Here is a 16524-nt window from a genome sequence, read left to right on the forward strand (position 1 = left end):
TCTTCAATTAAATCGTATAATCGCCAAGAACCGAAAACATTACATTTTCGGTTGGTGACATATTAATTTATTTGAAATTAAACGAAACATTTTTCTAAAAGATTATGAGCTCAAACACAATGTGTACTCAATTATAATAGATTCGAAAGTTCACGCATTGTTGGCGTTTGTAAATGAAAAGAAAACAAACAAATAGCACTCTTTTTCGGTACGTGTCATTATGGACCCAAGTGTTCGATTGTATTAATTATTGGCCAATAGATAATTACAAATGTCGCTTCTGTTTGCGCGCGTTAAGAAGTGTTTGTTTAAATAACCCCGAGTTGGGACAATTTTTGTATTATCTAAATTTGTTTAGTTGTTCAAATATAATTAGTTGGCGGCGTTTTCGCCTAATTAGCAATATATAATTACTAAGTGGAATTTGGTCAAAAATAAAAATACTATTTACACATCTGAAATGTTAATATTTGACACAAAATGTCACAGACAGAGTGCGACGTGCCTAAAATGTAAAGCTCTTGTTGTCTCCTTTCAAAAAAAAATTTTTTTTTTATTTTAATACTGAAAAAAATATGTATATTTAAAAAAGCTTAAATTCCGAATGAAGCGTCTTGGAATATTTATTATATAAACAACGAAAAATAAAAATTTTATGTTTCTTTTCAATACATAGACTGATTTTTCACTTGAAAAGATTCGTTCAATTCAGAATAAAATATACAAACAACTCTGATCATCAAGGATTGTATAAAATTCTGAATCAATAAAATATTCAAATTGAACAGCGTTAAACAAAAATCCTAATTCAAGATTTAAAATAACGTCAAAATTAGAAAAAATAGAACATTTTTATAATATTTGATCATTGCGTTTGAGTAACTCCATTTAACGAACACTTTACCCCCCCCCCCTCCCCTGTTAAATATAATCAGATACTGTCTAGCTTAAATGTGAACTTATTTCTCAAAATAAATATAATATTATAAAAATTTCATCCTTAGCAAACACATACATATTTAAATAAACATATGTATGTATGTACATATGTGTAATTGATTTGTTTCACACCCCTCTCCTAATAAGTTCGATAACTTTTACTTTTAGTCCAGAGATACTTCATTTATACAAATAAACACGCCAAATTTTAAATATAATAATATATATATTTTGTAGCGAATTATTATTTCTTTAATGTATATTTTCCGTGTTTTTGAAACATTCATTTAAAATCCTGTTATATCAACATTAACCTATATATGTATTTATATTATAATAACAATAAATGTATTGCTTATCATCGAATACAATCGATTTTATTACAAAACATACATAATATACTAATCTTGACTCAGAAAAAGGCAAATTTAAAAATTAGAACTTTATATATATAAGTACATATATAAAAAAATTGACTGACCAACATTTATTTGGACTTCAACTATGTATTATCTGTACGTATATATTTCGATATACCAATGTGAAACAGATAGTACGTACAAAATAAACACAATATCAAACCGCACAGCAGCCGACGCCTAGCAAAATATGTATAATACAATACAAAGCACAGATTTTACACACGGAAATTATCATGTAAATATAAACAGAGTCGGTCCACTTTTGCACCGGAACTGTAAACTGACAATGTGCAACTCTTCAAACTATTCAACCACACGACCTAGTGCACTCGCCATTGCACTGCCAGCGACAAAAACAAATCAGATAAAGTGATAATTACACCTAGAAAGCACGTACATTAAAAGCGTATCGAAAATTTCATAAAATACACATACATACACACATATATGTATATATATATATATATATATATATATATATATATATATATATATATATATATATATGTATATATATATATATATATATATATATATATATATATACGTACACATATCCGTGTGTTCGTATACATATAAATAGAAAAACACAAAGTATAATTAAATAAATAAACGAACTCACAAGGGACACTATAACAACTTGCACCGATTTATTTTCACTTTAGATTTGTTTTTGCGTATGAAACTATTTATTCGAGTATACGAGACGACACTTTGCGATACTAAAAAGCAGTTCGTAGTGGGTGGGAGTACGCGGCGTATTGCGCCAGTGTCGACAGCCGACTGAAGGGCCAACAACGAGAACGCTATCGACCAAGGCCGCCCCCAACACTGGTTCTCGAGCTAGAAACTACCCCTGTCTAAGGGTTAACCCTTGTGCGATACCCTCCTTGAATTGTACTTATACAATATCCAAAATAGATACTCCAACCCTAAACTAAATTGTTCCACTCGATCGTTTCACATCTCTTTTATCCAAAAAAAAAAAAAAAAAAAAAAAACAAGCTCCTTTTTAGCATCCACAAATAACCCGAGCGTATTGACATGAAACTTTGTCTATTTGCTCGGCTACTTATAAAAGATCCTGAAGAAAAAAAATTTCAATCGATGTGTTTTGCTAGCGATGACGGCTCTAGGACGCGATGAAATGTCCAGACACGAGCTTAAGACATTGAGGTTTGGAATGATGCAAAAAGTTCAATACACTCAAATAGGTATGGAACGCTGTACGCTCGGTATAACAAAGAGAGAGAGGAAACGGAATTCGTTGATGAAAAGTATGAAAATAGCAGCGAGTATGGTGGAGAGAGTAAAGATATTGAAATTTTTAATGAACGGGTCACGTAGCTAGAGGATCGGACGAAAGAAGTGCTCAAATGGTACCCGAGAGATTGTAAAAGAGTGAAATAAAGGTAGTTGGGTGGATGAAATAAGATAAATGTGTAAGATGAAATGGATGAGTGTTGCTCAACGCGTATGTAGACGAATGGACAATGCATGAATAAAGTGAATGGCTGTAAAAGATTATAAAAAAAAATCACTTTAAATTCAATCGGTGGCGCTAGTATATAAAGAGGGTCAACGGATAAAAATATTTTTTTTCAATTTCATAAAAGTTGATTATAAAGATAAAATACAATTTTCTTTTATTATTATAAAGCTCTTGTATCATTGCGGTCGTAGTTTATAGAAAACTTTAATAGGTTTTGCGACATGAAATCCGAGATTATCTTCCATATAGGAATAATATCCGATTGCTCAATTATTGGTTGCCCTGGTGACTTACAGTCAGTCCGCATGAAGTATCCCGTCAAAGTTATGTAAAATCTTATATAAAGTCCCGTAATAAATTAAACTATGAATTATGAATTCAAATTATGTTTGTAAAGCATGTATGAGATAATGGTCAAGTAAATGAATCTTTTTATAAGACATTAAATCTGTTGTTGTTTTTTTTTTAATTTCTGACAAAAATCTTACTCTACAAGCATGCGTAGTTCTACGCGTAAGCAAAGTATGTTTAATTATTATTTATTGGGCATACGCAACATTTGAGTATTTTTTGCTATAGCTTTTGACAGCTGCTATAGAAGCTATTTCATATTTTGGCATTCAAAATTAGCGTACCTTATTAGCTACCTCCCAATTAGTCCGTAAAAACGAAGCTTTACCTTCTCTTTGACATTTCATATAAACTCCGGATAAATAAATACTACATTATAGCATGAATTTATGTATTTTCAATACATTTCACCCCATAGCATTTGAAAGCGATTATATATATAGTATAAAAACGTTTTAAATCGATCAGAAGAATGCAGGAATATTGCTTGAACCATTAGCAAAGTGAAACATAAAAGCCTTGTAAATAGCTCGATGTTTTAAATCAAATACTGTTTTTCATATAAATGAGAATTCAAATAGATATATAATAAATACAGATTATGTACATACCGTTCTTTCTTACAATACATAATACAATAATAATTGTGAAGCACAATTCAGTTTTAATTTTAATTAGTCTATTACAGTAAAATAAAATAAAGAGCTAACCACCTGTCCAAATTAGGACGAACAGCACGGTAAAACACGAACACGCAAAGCGCTCTCGGGCGAACACGGATACGTTTTTCACTCGAATTGCTCTTCAAAAAGTTCACAATATGTACTAAGCTCACCGGTTTTTTATTAGCGAGCACGTTACAAGTAAATCACCGGCCTAAAACATGTGAATGTGAAATGGTGCTTGAATGATATGTAGAATAATATCAAACGAGTTTACGTAAGTACGAAAAAATAAAATAAAAATACAATAGAACTTGAGTGCAGAAAATGTTGTCATTCATGTAAAGTGCGTATAGTGTGTGGTCAGTGGTCGGCAACCTTATGAAGCATTCAGTAAATTTCCCCAACTTTTTCAACTGTCAGTGTTTGAGTGGGTAAAAGCATTATTCCCCTCCTCCTTTTCCATCCATATTTCATATGGATGGAAATATTTTACGAACATATTTTACTAGAAAAATGGCTATATCATAAATCATTTTTAATTACTTCGGTGTATACGACCTTTATAAACTTTAGAAATATGCGCCGCAGACGAAAACATTCTTATCTGTGATCTTTAAACAAACAATAGTATGGTTTGTTTTTATTAAAGTTTAAATAACAATAAAATGGATTTATACACATAGTTTCATATGCATAAGTAAAATGTACTTATGAGTCACTTAGTAACCGTCAGTTCAAATGCACATTGGTTGCTGACCACTGTTTTAGAGTCTAAGAAGCATATATGTAATATACTATATACATAGTACATACAAACATATGTAGCTCTATGTATGTAAAAACCATCAAGGAAAATTGCTCTAAATGTAAATGCTCCATTACGTTGAATATTAAAATATGTACCTCAACTTCGTACTTAATCATTTATGTACATATTAGAATATAAATGTGGTATTTTTTTATTTCAAGAATGGGTTTTTAATGTTACTGTCGGTTGGCTTAAAACTCAATTATAAATACATATAAGTATTTACGTGTACATATAGAAGTCTTGTACTCATACGAGTAATATGATTTTTATTTGGAAAATAATATTTTCGCGGATTTAATGTAATACAATATTTAAGTATATGCAGCACATACATGCTTGCGCTAATCCTAACCACCGAGGGTTTCATAGGCTCAAGCCCCGGGTTGACTTCGATTCAAAATAATTTATTCGGAATTTCTGTAGTACTGCTGGTCACACATGGATATTTGTGAATCCAAGTCGATCGTTTCCTATCAGAGTTTGCCAATTTATCTGATTTAATTGTTAATTAAACTTTTCCTCGTCAAATTGGTAAAATTATCCTATCCAATACAATGTCACCACTATTTGAAAATGATTTCAAATTTACAATCTATAAATGAATATATGTACTAGTTTAATACCATAGGTGTCGCTCAGGCGCAACCTGTAATGGCATCATGGAAAATGCAAATATTAAAATAAATTATACGCATACATATGTATATACGTATTTATTTATATCAAAATTGAATAATGTATATATGTATATATATATATATATATATATATATATATATATATATATATATATATATATATTGCATTTATTATCTATTTTATTTATATGGACGATGGGGATCGCAGTATTCTCCCTATCGTCTGGAATAAAAAAAGTTATTTGTATTATTTTTATTATATGCAAACCCTTTTAGCAAAAATGGAATTTTGATTAAAATTATATTAAATTACACACATTTTATACTATTTTTCAAAACCCACTTACCTCGTAATATTTACATATAATTAAAATTCTAAACAAAAAAATTTTCTGTACCCATTATATAAGCGGCGGAAGTCCAATTTTCTCAATTTATTTGAAAATTGAGTTTTATTTATTTTTTATTATATGTATTTGAAAGTGGCTTCAGTTCCAAAAACACTATTACTGTTCGACTTAATTCACAAATTTTTATCATTTATATTAATTCGATATGTCAAGAATCTTGGAAAAGCAGAATAAACGTATAACAGGTCACCAGTATTTTTAAATACTTATAAACGTATTTAATTAATGTTTTTCGAAATATTTCTCAAAATGAAGAAAAGTGGACTTATGCCACATTCAAATATAATAGCTCAAATATTATAAAATGTTTTCATCCTGTCTGAACATGCTTCGCTTTCTTTCCATTTCCCTTTGCAAACAATCCCGTAGAAATACGAAAAAAAAACAACATCAGGTGAAATTTTGAGATGACTGTTAGAATGAGCAACACACATTGTTCGTAAAATAACCTTTGATACTGAACTTCAAACTGTAAAGTCGATAATATTAATATCAAGTGATTGGAATAGTGTTATCGGACTAATCTCCGCTTGATTGTAATTACCGCTCAAAACTGCGCTATAAACTGGAAATTCGTACCGATAGTGAATTAATTCGGTAATGCAAGTATGTATTGAGATTTTTCACGTCATCGACGAATTTATCGAACGATATTAAAGCAGAAACAAAACACGACCGTCAATTACCCCGAAATGAAATCACCGCGGCTGTATTGATGTGTTCACATTTGAGAAAATCGCGAAACTTAAAACGACATTCAGATCGAACAAACAGGAAATCAAAACGAATAATAATTTCAAACATAATTAATACATACTTGATATCAAAACATAATGTGTATTATTGAGTGATTTCAATAGATCAATATAACGCACTGATCTAATTTTTAAAACTCCAGCCAAGTATACATACATAGAATTATGAAAATCTGATTATTGTAAAACGCAGATGCTGCGAAAGATGTTTCTCACATCGTCGATTGTTCTAATAACCGTCAGACTTTATCATTTCCGAAAGAAGTTATTTTTTTCGGTAAGGTTAAAGTTAAAGCTTTATCATCGAGGGTTATCTGTAACAGACAAGCGTTTCATGGAACCCGTTGCCACTCAAATAAGAGTATGTGAATCATTACGGAACATACATACTTGAATCCAGTTTATTTTGCAGTTTGAATGAGAATAATCACAAACAAAATTAGAATTGTATATTTGTAGACATTCTTCCACATATCATATAGTTAGAAAAACTAATTTCGCCGCGTACCAATTTTCCAAAGCAATCTTACATATGTACGTTGAACAACGTTCATATCATTATTAGTCTATTATTTATTAAAAAGCTTGAACTTCCCTGAGAAATGTCCGACGTGTTAAAATCTGGGTTTTTATTGTTTCGGGGTGTGTTAAAAAAATTAAAGAAACAATTAACCATTATTTTAACGTGTCATCATACTGAGAACAATTGGTAGGTGTGGTTGAGATGAACCAAGCTGTTGAATTATACTAAATTTAAATCTATTGTTTTACTGTTTTATTTTCAAAGATCATTATACATATCTTGTGTGGTCGTGTTTTATATATGTATGCATATATATGGAAAAAAAAGATTGTTACAATTTAAAAATAAATATCTACTTTACGAAGGTACATTTGTTTGTGCAAATATCTTACAATTCGTTGGCAAACATTTTTCGAAATATATTTCATTTAATTACATTGTTTGATTTCATAAAATCTAAAGAATGTATTCATTTAATCATTTTCAAAGCTAAAAGCTTTTGATTTGTCGTTTTAATTTATTTTACTTTGAAATTGATCAAACAAAATTTTACCCTCATCAAATTCTTACTGGGAAAATGAGAATAAACATCCTTTTTCCAATCTCTTATTCATTCTGTTCATTCCCTACACCACACAAATTTTATTAAAACAATATTTTCAATTTCGGATTGTTCACAAAAAAAAAAACATGCGATCATTTACTCTAATATATGTATGTACATATATTTCCGGAACGATGCCGAATATGTTTTTTTTTTTCAATTTGTAAAATGTGAATTAAAGCTTTTATGAGATGAATTCTATTCGTAATCAGTATCTGTATTAAAGTATGAATGTACATACATATATATGTATGTATGTATGTACACATTTCTAGAGTGAGTTGTTCAAAACCTAAAGCTAATTTCATTTTATCTTACAATACAGTGTATTACAATAATACATCCATCTATATTAAACTTTATATAATTATATATTAAACTATGTATATATGACTTTATATAACTCGTACATTATATTGTATGTGTCATCGAGACGCACGTTCACAATTCTTGAAGACATTTTAAAAACAATATTTTCTTCGTCCAAAAGAAACTTATATTTTTACTTTGAAACTTGAAATTTATCACAAAAGTTCAAACACATACATAAAATATTTAATAATGGGGAATAAAAGTTTTGACGCAATTCTCACAACGGATACAAACTTTTAATTCGGTCTTGCCGTACAATTAAAAACTTTATGTCAAATATTTGGAAAAAATGTTCTTGTTAGAACAATTTACGAACACATTCATAAAAGTAAAAAAAAATAAAATAAAAAAATACATACATATGTAGACACAATGATTTATCTTTAATTTGAATTGTTTGTACTCGTAAATTTTAACGTAGATATGTACGTATGTACATATGTACATACATACATACATATGCATGTATGTATATACATCCATAAACAGAACTACATGTCATTGTAAATGATTTAAATCGACATTATTCGCCGATGGAATAGAAATAACTTTTAGACCATTTTAAAAATAACTAGAGTCGAAAAAATGACATGTGACGTGCACCTTACGGTCGTCAACTCGTTTTAAAGGGTTTCCCTCGTTATATGGGGGTGAGATAGACCGACATACGTCGTTTATTTTTCCACAAACGTGTAATGTTTCATCTGACCGAAACGAACTGACGAATTCCTTTAATGAATACACATATATGTATGTATGTATAATATGTTCGTATTTTCCAATAACATCGTTTCCAAGAATGTAGACAGTTAAATTCCGCCAAATAAAACTCTTCTTAACTATAAATAATATGCCAGAATAGAATTACATATGTATGTAGGTATGTACATATGTATATTCAATCGTATTAAGATACAAATTACAAATGGGACCCGACCAATTAGCATTGAACTAATATTGTGCGCTTTATACAAAAGTAGCAAAAAAGGGAGCGCGGATTTCACTAGTGGTTCTCAATAGATTTACATAAAAATATATGTATGTAGATACTTTGAAAATTCACACAAATTGACACTGAAAAAAATTAAAGGTTTTTTTTTTACTTATCTACTTATATTATAAAATTCGCATAAAATAAAATAAAAAAAATATTAAAATAAAATTCGCATATATTATAATGACGTTCTTTGGAACACGTTCTTTGTTATATCTACATATATACACATAATACATAATATTTTCCTAATTTATTGTGAATGTGAATAAAAATACGCTTTTACATACAATTTCAGCGTGACTATAATATTTTACTTTAACTGCATATATACATACATACATAAAGTATATATGTTTGTATATACAAAGTGTCGCTAGATGAAATACATATTGTGATCGAGATAAAATTCAATCTCAAAATTGTGACTAATTTTTACTCAGTGTCGATCACTGATTTCATGATTTTTCATGATTTTTTTTATAAAATGTGTACTTGGATGTGTGCCTGTATACATATTTTGTAGACAATTCCAACACTGTTAATCCTATCACACTGAAACTGAGAATCAGTCGATGAAATTATTTTCGTTATTTTTAATATTATACCGGACCGTCTCATTTGCACTTGATTGGGTTGTCCGAATCCTAAAATGAATTATTCAAACTATGAGTTCGACATCAATTTACTAGCAGAATTAGCAAAATTCATCAACTGAACGACCTACACTTCCGTATTCAAGTGGATACACATCCTCGACGACTTACAGCCTCATCCAAAAAGGATAAGAGACAAAATATGTACATACATACATATATACATTTTACCGTTTATCTAATATATAATTTCGAAAGAGACTTTGTATGTAAGGTTTAATGTAACTACATATGTACGTAAGGTTTGTGGGGAACATCGAAAACATATCAAAGTTTCTATGACGACGATATCGATATCGTATTTTCGATTCGAATAAATTTAAGCTGTTTATATTACAAATACCGAGCGAAGCCGGGTAAAACCATTAGTAATATGTATATATTTATAAATACGTACATACATATATACCGTTGTTGAAAATGAATATTTTTATTTATTGATTTATTAATAAGATCACTTCACGTCGACTACGTAGCAGACATGCGTCCCGTCCCGGTTCGATCCCACGAAAATACGGCAGCGCTGAGTTTGAGAAGTGCTGCTAAAAATATAGATGGATAGCGGCTGTGGGCCGGTTGAAGAGGCTCATTACTCGCCAAAGTGGAGAAACGAGAGTCGATTTAAATTACAAACAGGCTTTTCTCGGTGGTACGAGTGCTTTTTTGCAGCGAGGCCGCTGAAGGAGCCGACTCGATGAATGGCGGCCGGTGTTGCCCGGTGGCCAGCAGACGGCCGATGGACTTTTTATCTCGATCGAAACGAACAAGGACTACCACTGTGCCCCAGTCACCGACAACACAACAACTGAAATGTATCCGAATTGCGCATCTACCCGGAGCAACGAATCCTCCACATCTACTATGTGCATATGCACATAGTAGTTCGATCCAACTCGCCACTGAACGAATATCAAAATTGGTACCAAGAAGACTTTGTAAGCATATTATACCCATTTAATAAAATAATTATAGTAAAAAAAAAAACATCTATATCCTATTGAATGCTGACTAACGACGGTCGGCGTTTTGCCAACAAGTCCATGGGCCTGAAAACCGCCAATAGGCGTTGTATTTTGAGCAGGTACAAAGTAGCATTGAAAAAATATGCATTGAACATGGATCGTGTAATCCTGTGTCATTCATTTGTCAACTTTTATAAAGACTGGTTTACAACGGAATTTCTGAATTTATAAACATAGCAGAGTTTCCCGATGGAAATCCCTAACTCCTGAGTATTTTAGAATGTGGCTTGGCGTTTAGATTGCGAGCATAATATATTAACAACAATGAAGATGGAACTAGTTTTTTGGAAAACTATGTACATATATTCATTAATAGACTTATTTTATATTGTTGCAAGATATATTAGAGTCTAAACACACCTTTACAAAACTCTAAATCCTAGTGATCTAGGGTTTGTTTGTACTAGCTACAATTTTTATACCTGATTTCTATTGGATTTCTAAATAATTCTTGTTGGAAATGTTGGCGAAATTTTCAGCGTAGCGGACTTTCAACAGAAAAGACGTCAATATTATTAAATAATTACTATTAATAAATAAATAAATCACCAAAACAACGATAATATGTACATTTTCAGCAAAAGTATAAAAGCATTATTTGGCCTTTATTGACACTAAGCAAAATGGTATAATTGTTTTCGAGTAATGGATTTTACCTACTTATGACATAATAACATTTAGTGAAAGATCCGTTCTGGTGTTCAGAATGGTCAGTTCCCTCGTCACAATATTCAAAACAAATTAGTAAAATAACCCTTGGCTGATTCAAGCAGGTAACAAGCGAACAGTTAAAAGTACGAGATTAGTGCATTTTTACATCGCTATAAAAGATAAAATCTTTCACATTTACCTATTTGCAAATTTGCTTTGAAAATTTTATCTTAAAATTGCAAATGTGATGCACGTGCTATTCGTATTCCTAGAATAATTCAACTGTACGAAATTTTATTGGTCGAGAGGTGGAGGAAGGAACAACATGTACGTTTTTCCTAGGTGTATTCCTACAGCTGACCACCTATTGTCGAAATATTTTACAATTGAAAATACACTTCAACTATGACTGTGGTGTCAGATTAGATGGAATATATTCCAACTAGTCAAAATATATTATAACTAGAAGATACACTTCAACTGTAACATATATACACAATAAATTAATTGTACTAATAATATAGTTTAATAATTTAATTTAATTTAATTGAAAATAAATAAATAGATTGTGAGCGGAAACCGTTTTGATAAAATAATTTAGAATAATATATATACATATAACGGCAAAAACATCGATTGAATTGAACAGAAGCGTTTTATCAATAGAAAACTTTTACAAATTGGCAGATAAACTTTTCAAACGCAAACAGAGAAACACACTTTTATATTATATAGCTATGGGTTTAGGTACATATGTACATATGTAAATAAACGTACATATTCATACGAATAAATTCCACGACTCTTACGATTCGTTAGACGACGAAAAATATTTTACGCGGGATGAATAGCATAGAAGATCCAACAATCAACCCCTACTCGTTCGGTATTCGTTCGAAAAGATAGGAAATAACTAAAATAAAGACGGGGAAAATGTGTCGACGAAGATTATCACTTCTTATATTCTACTTGCCTTTTCAATCTTAGAAAATATGTATTATACTATGACTTGGAAGTAAGCAAAAGTCAACCTATAATTGAATCCATTCATCGCACCTCAAACGTATCAAGTATGTAAATAAATAGTACATATTCTATCTTTTCATTAAAACACTAACCCCACAAACTTTCCAAATAATTTAATGAACATCTTTATTATTATACTAGTGAATAGCCCGATGAAACATCATCGCATGGGTTATATAAAAGAAATTATTATATAAAAGAAATTAATATTTTGTAGCGGCTCCTTTCGATTTTATAACTTATTTTATTCGGTTTGGCATAGAATCTACTAAAGTTTTGAAATTTTCGATTGGGAAGTCTTCGTACCATATATTTTCTATTATTTCTTTCAACGATTTAAGAGTATTAACATTGTTCTTCCTTATCCTGTACTTGATACACATCCATAAATTTTCGATTGGATTTAAATCGGGACTATTGCCAGGCCATGGTAGTGTCTTGTAAATAGTCCCGAACGTATATATGTACATATATGTATCTATATTTGAAATGAAAATTTATTGGAGCGAATGAAATACTCTAATTAATTGTAAAATATTATATTTGGATTAAGAGGATGCCTCTGGTTATTCAAATAATTAACCTTTATTAAATTATTTCCACGAGAATTGTCATGACCGCAAATTATAATGGGGCCGCGTTTACAAACTTCATCAGTAAAATACCTTTTGTTAAGTAATATGAATAATAATCTCTTCTCGGACATATACATACATATGTACATACATCATCAAGCCGGAGCGTTAAACGCGAATTTTGGATTTTCATCAATGAACTTAGTGATAAACTTTCATCGTATCAAGGGAACGTTAAATAAAAATTTATCGATTTTAAAAAATGTCCTATGCCTCCAACCAATCGATTTATCTCGACAAAAATTTCGAGATTTTTTTTTAAAAAGCTCGATGATAGTTTCAATATTTTACTATTTTTTAAAAATAATATTCACCCATTTAAATTAACTTGGGTACGAAGGCTTTCCAGTAAATACAACAACGAAAATCAAAAGCGTGCGTTTTTCGCTCAGGTGTAATGTACATATATTATACATGTACATTACACATATGTATGTATGTACATTATATACGTGTAATTCATATGTAATTTCATTATATGTAAAATTGCAAAAGCAGTTGTTCAATTTTAAAAGGATTGAGTTTCAAAGCGACTAATAAAAATCAATAAATAAATTGATATTGAATATTTTAGTATAAATTTGAACCGGATATTACAGAAACACTTGGCGTAAAAATGATGGAACGTATTCCAACAGTCTATTTATGAATGAATAAATATTGAAAGTTCGTAAAATTCCATTAATGTATTATTTCAACAGATTGTACCATGTTTTTGATTGAAGTTCAACAATTAAAGTGAAAAATCAACAGTGAAAAAATAACTAAAGGGCTTTTTTTAAGAACAGTTGCAAGCAAGCGGTGCAGCCGCTGTTGATGATTTTGAAATTGTTTTCGTTAGTTAAAAAAAGAATATAACTTTAGGTTTTTAATATTCGGTTAAAAATGGAAAAACTAGGGTATTTAAAAATTTTCATATACACACATTGTGCACATTGAAGTTTATTGATTTTACTGAAATGTATACCTAATTAAAATATGTATATAGCAGACTTATATATTTTACTTTAAATCTAATTATGAAAATGTTTAACCTCTTACTTAGATATATTATTTTACTTTAAATCTAATTTTGAAAATGTTTAACCTCGTGTGTACATACATATAATTGAAATAGGATCATACTTTATTGAAAAACAGAGGCTCACAACTCTCTTAACCCGTGATAAACGCATCACATGAAGACTTCGGGCGCAAACACACAGAGAGGCACGGCAACCGGTCCTTTGTCAAGTTGTTTTGACGTAGGTTTGACAGAGATCTATCGATAACGGTGGTTCTCATATTTGGAGAAAATTGTCGAAATAATAAAATCGTAGGAATTAATAAAATTAACAATAACAAGAAGACACGCCTATCACAGCTGGACTTTAACCTAGGCGTGCAACGCTGCATTTTTGAGTGTATCCTTTGATGCGTGATTTATCTTCAATCTTCGATCCATCACAAAGCTAAAAAGTTAGTTAAATTTGCACTGGTGAATCTGTTAGTTATAGCATCGAAGGAATCAGAAGCCATTTTTTTAATATCAGACACATTTTGATTTGATTTTTTTTTTGGTTGGTAAAATTATATAATTTTTACTTTATCTATGTATGTACTTAGTAATAGATGAAGTTTTATGTTCATGCGAAAATTCGAACTCGAGTTTTTTACTGATTCGAACTCAGAATCGATTACTGATCAGTGATCACGTTTTCATGATTTAGAAAAAATGTGTGTCCGTGTATTTTGGGGATTTTTTGAACACCGTTAGTCGTATCGAACTGAAACTTAGTATCGGTTACTGAAATACTTATCGAAATGACGTAATTTTTTTGAAAAGTTGACCGGAAATGGTACCTCCCCTTATAGGTATCCTCTTTTTTTAAGTTTTTGAATTAAATTATCTCCCAAGCCGCTAATTGAATCGGACTGAAATTTTTTACATGTAATAAAAATAATAATTTTTATAACCTTATATTTTTTAAATATTTTTATCTGAACCGGAAGTAGTACTTTTATTCTAGAGAATCGAGGTTTTTTTATGTTTTTCTCAGAAACCTTTTAGTTTATTGAATTCAAATTTCATACCTAAAAATTTAAGCGTAATACCAAGTTATGTATAAAATTTGGTAAGCATCTGTCAACCGGAAGTGGCAGTTTACTCTTGTTCGATTTTTCTTCCACTATTTTTTTCGACCTCTTAAACATATGTCTTCTTCACTAAAAAATTCAAGTATAATTTTTGTATCAATGTGATGAAAATAAAAAAGAAATCGCTAAATTTAATAAACCGGAAGTGAGATTTTTTCCTCTTAAAAAGGTCAAAAATGTTGTGGCCACTATACTGTCCACATCCTTAAACGTATTAAGCTGAAAATTTATATTTGTATTCTTTATGTAATAACTTAGAGCTGCTAAGGTTTTGGCCAGAATTTGTAAACCGGAAGTAGTATTTTTTTTTTAAACAATATTTCATTATTTTATTTTGGCCTTTTAAATTATTTTAATCTTTTTGATATTTATTGTGTATAGTAATTTTAAGTAATAAAAAAATTTGAACAAAATCTGACAACCGAAAGTAGAACTTTTGTCTTGTGTAAGTTTCCATACATTTGTTCTCAATTTGTAACGAAAATTCTGTCATAACTATTAGTATTTCACAATGCTGCCGGTATGTGTGAATTGTCTGCACGGTTCAATATAGAATTTTGTTTTGTGACTTTCTTACAATATTTTCCTCAAATACATTGATAAAGTCATGGATTGGTCACACCCGAATTTTTTAAATTAAATTGCTTTAACCTAGCATAATTAACGTAAAAACTAACGTAACGTAAAGAATGTAGTGTATACGTTCAAAATGCGAACACAATTTGAATAACTTATTTAATTCACATTATGCTAAAATATAATTTATTTTCAAAATAAATTATTCATTGTTTTCTGAATTACTAAACGTATAAAAAGTGATGTATGTATGTAAGTTTTCTGTTTTATAAATCGTAAATTAAGTTTGAAATTTAAATTTGAATGAAAATTGGCACACAATTTTGTTTGCGTTGCATATAAATATAATATTATATATGTACATATATAAATATAATATTATATATCTATACATATAAAAGACGTCATCATCTACAGCCGCGCACCGTCCACTGCTGGATGAAGGCTTCTCCAACACGGTTCCATTCGTTTCTGTTTTGCGTAACTCTCATCCATCTCATCTCACATATTTTCCTAATTCGTCTACCCATCTTCCCTGCAATCTTCCTGAAATCCCTTTTGCATTCTCTCGGGTACCATTCTAGCACTTCTTTTGTCCACCTTTCGTCCATTCTTATAGCCAAGTGGCCCGCCCACTACCATTTCAACCTCTTTACTCTATCCATTATGTCCACTACCCTTGTCATACTTCTCACCCACGTATTCCACATCCAGTCTTTCCTCGTTATGTAGAGCATACACCGTTCCATACTCCTTTGAGTGCATTGGACTTGGTGTAGCATCTTGGCGTTCAATGTCCAAGTTTCACATCCATACGTCATCACTGGCAAAACGCTTTGATCGAAG

At 30.3% G+C, this 16524-nt stretch overlaps 1 protein-coding gene across 2 annotated transcripts in view; it reads right to left on the minus strand.

Annotated features, from left to right (window-relative positions):
• Window positions 1–2148, minus strand: part of LOC143910551 (muscle, skeletal receptor tyrosine protein kinase-like) — a 73014-nt gene extending 70866 nt beyond the window's left edge. The window contains exon 1 of one of the 2 annotated variants that reach the window (XM_077429067.1): window positions 1984–2148. The gene's annotated coding sequence lies outside the window, so the exon portion shown is untranslated. The remainder of the gene's footprint in view (window positions 1–1983) is intronic. The other variant, XM_077429066.1, reaches the window with a different exon arrangement.
• Window positions 2149–16524: the final 14376 nt, after the last annotated feature.

The sequence above is a fragment of the Arctopsyche grandis genome, chromosome 4, assembly GCF_051622035.1.
Source record: "Arctopsyche grandis isolate Sample6627 chromosome 4, ASM5162203v2, whole genome shotgun sequence".
Taxonomy (NCBI): Eukaryota; Metazoa; Arthropoda; class Insecta; order Trichoptera; family Hydropsychidae; genus Arctopsyche; species Arctopsyche grandis.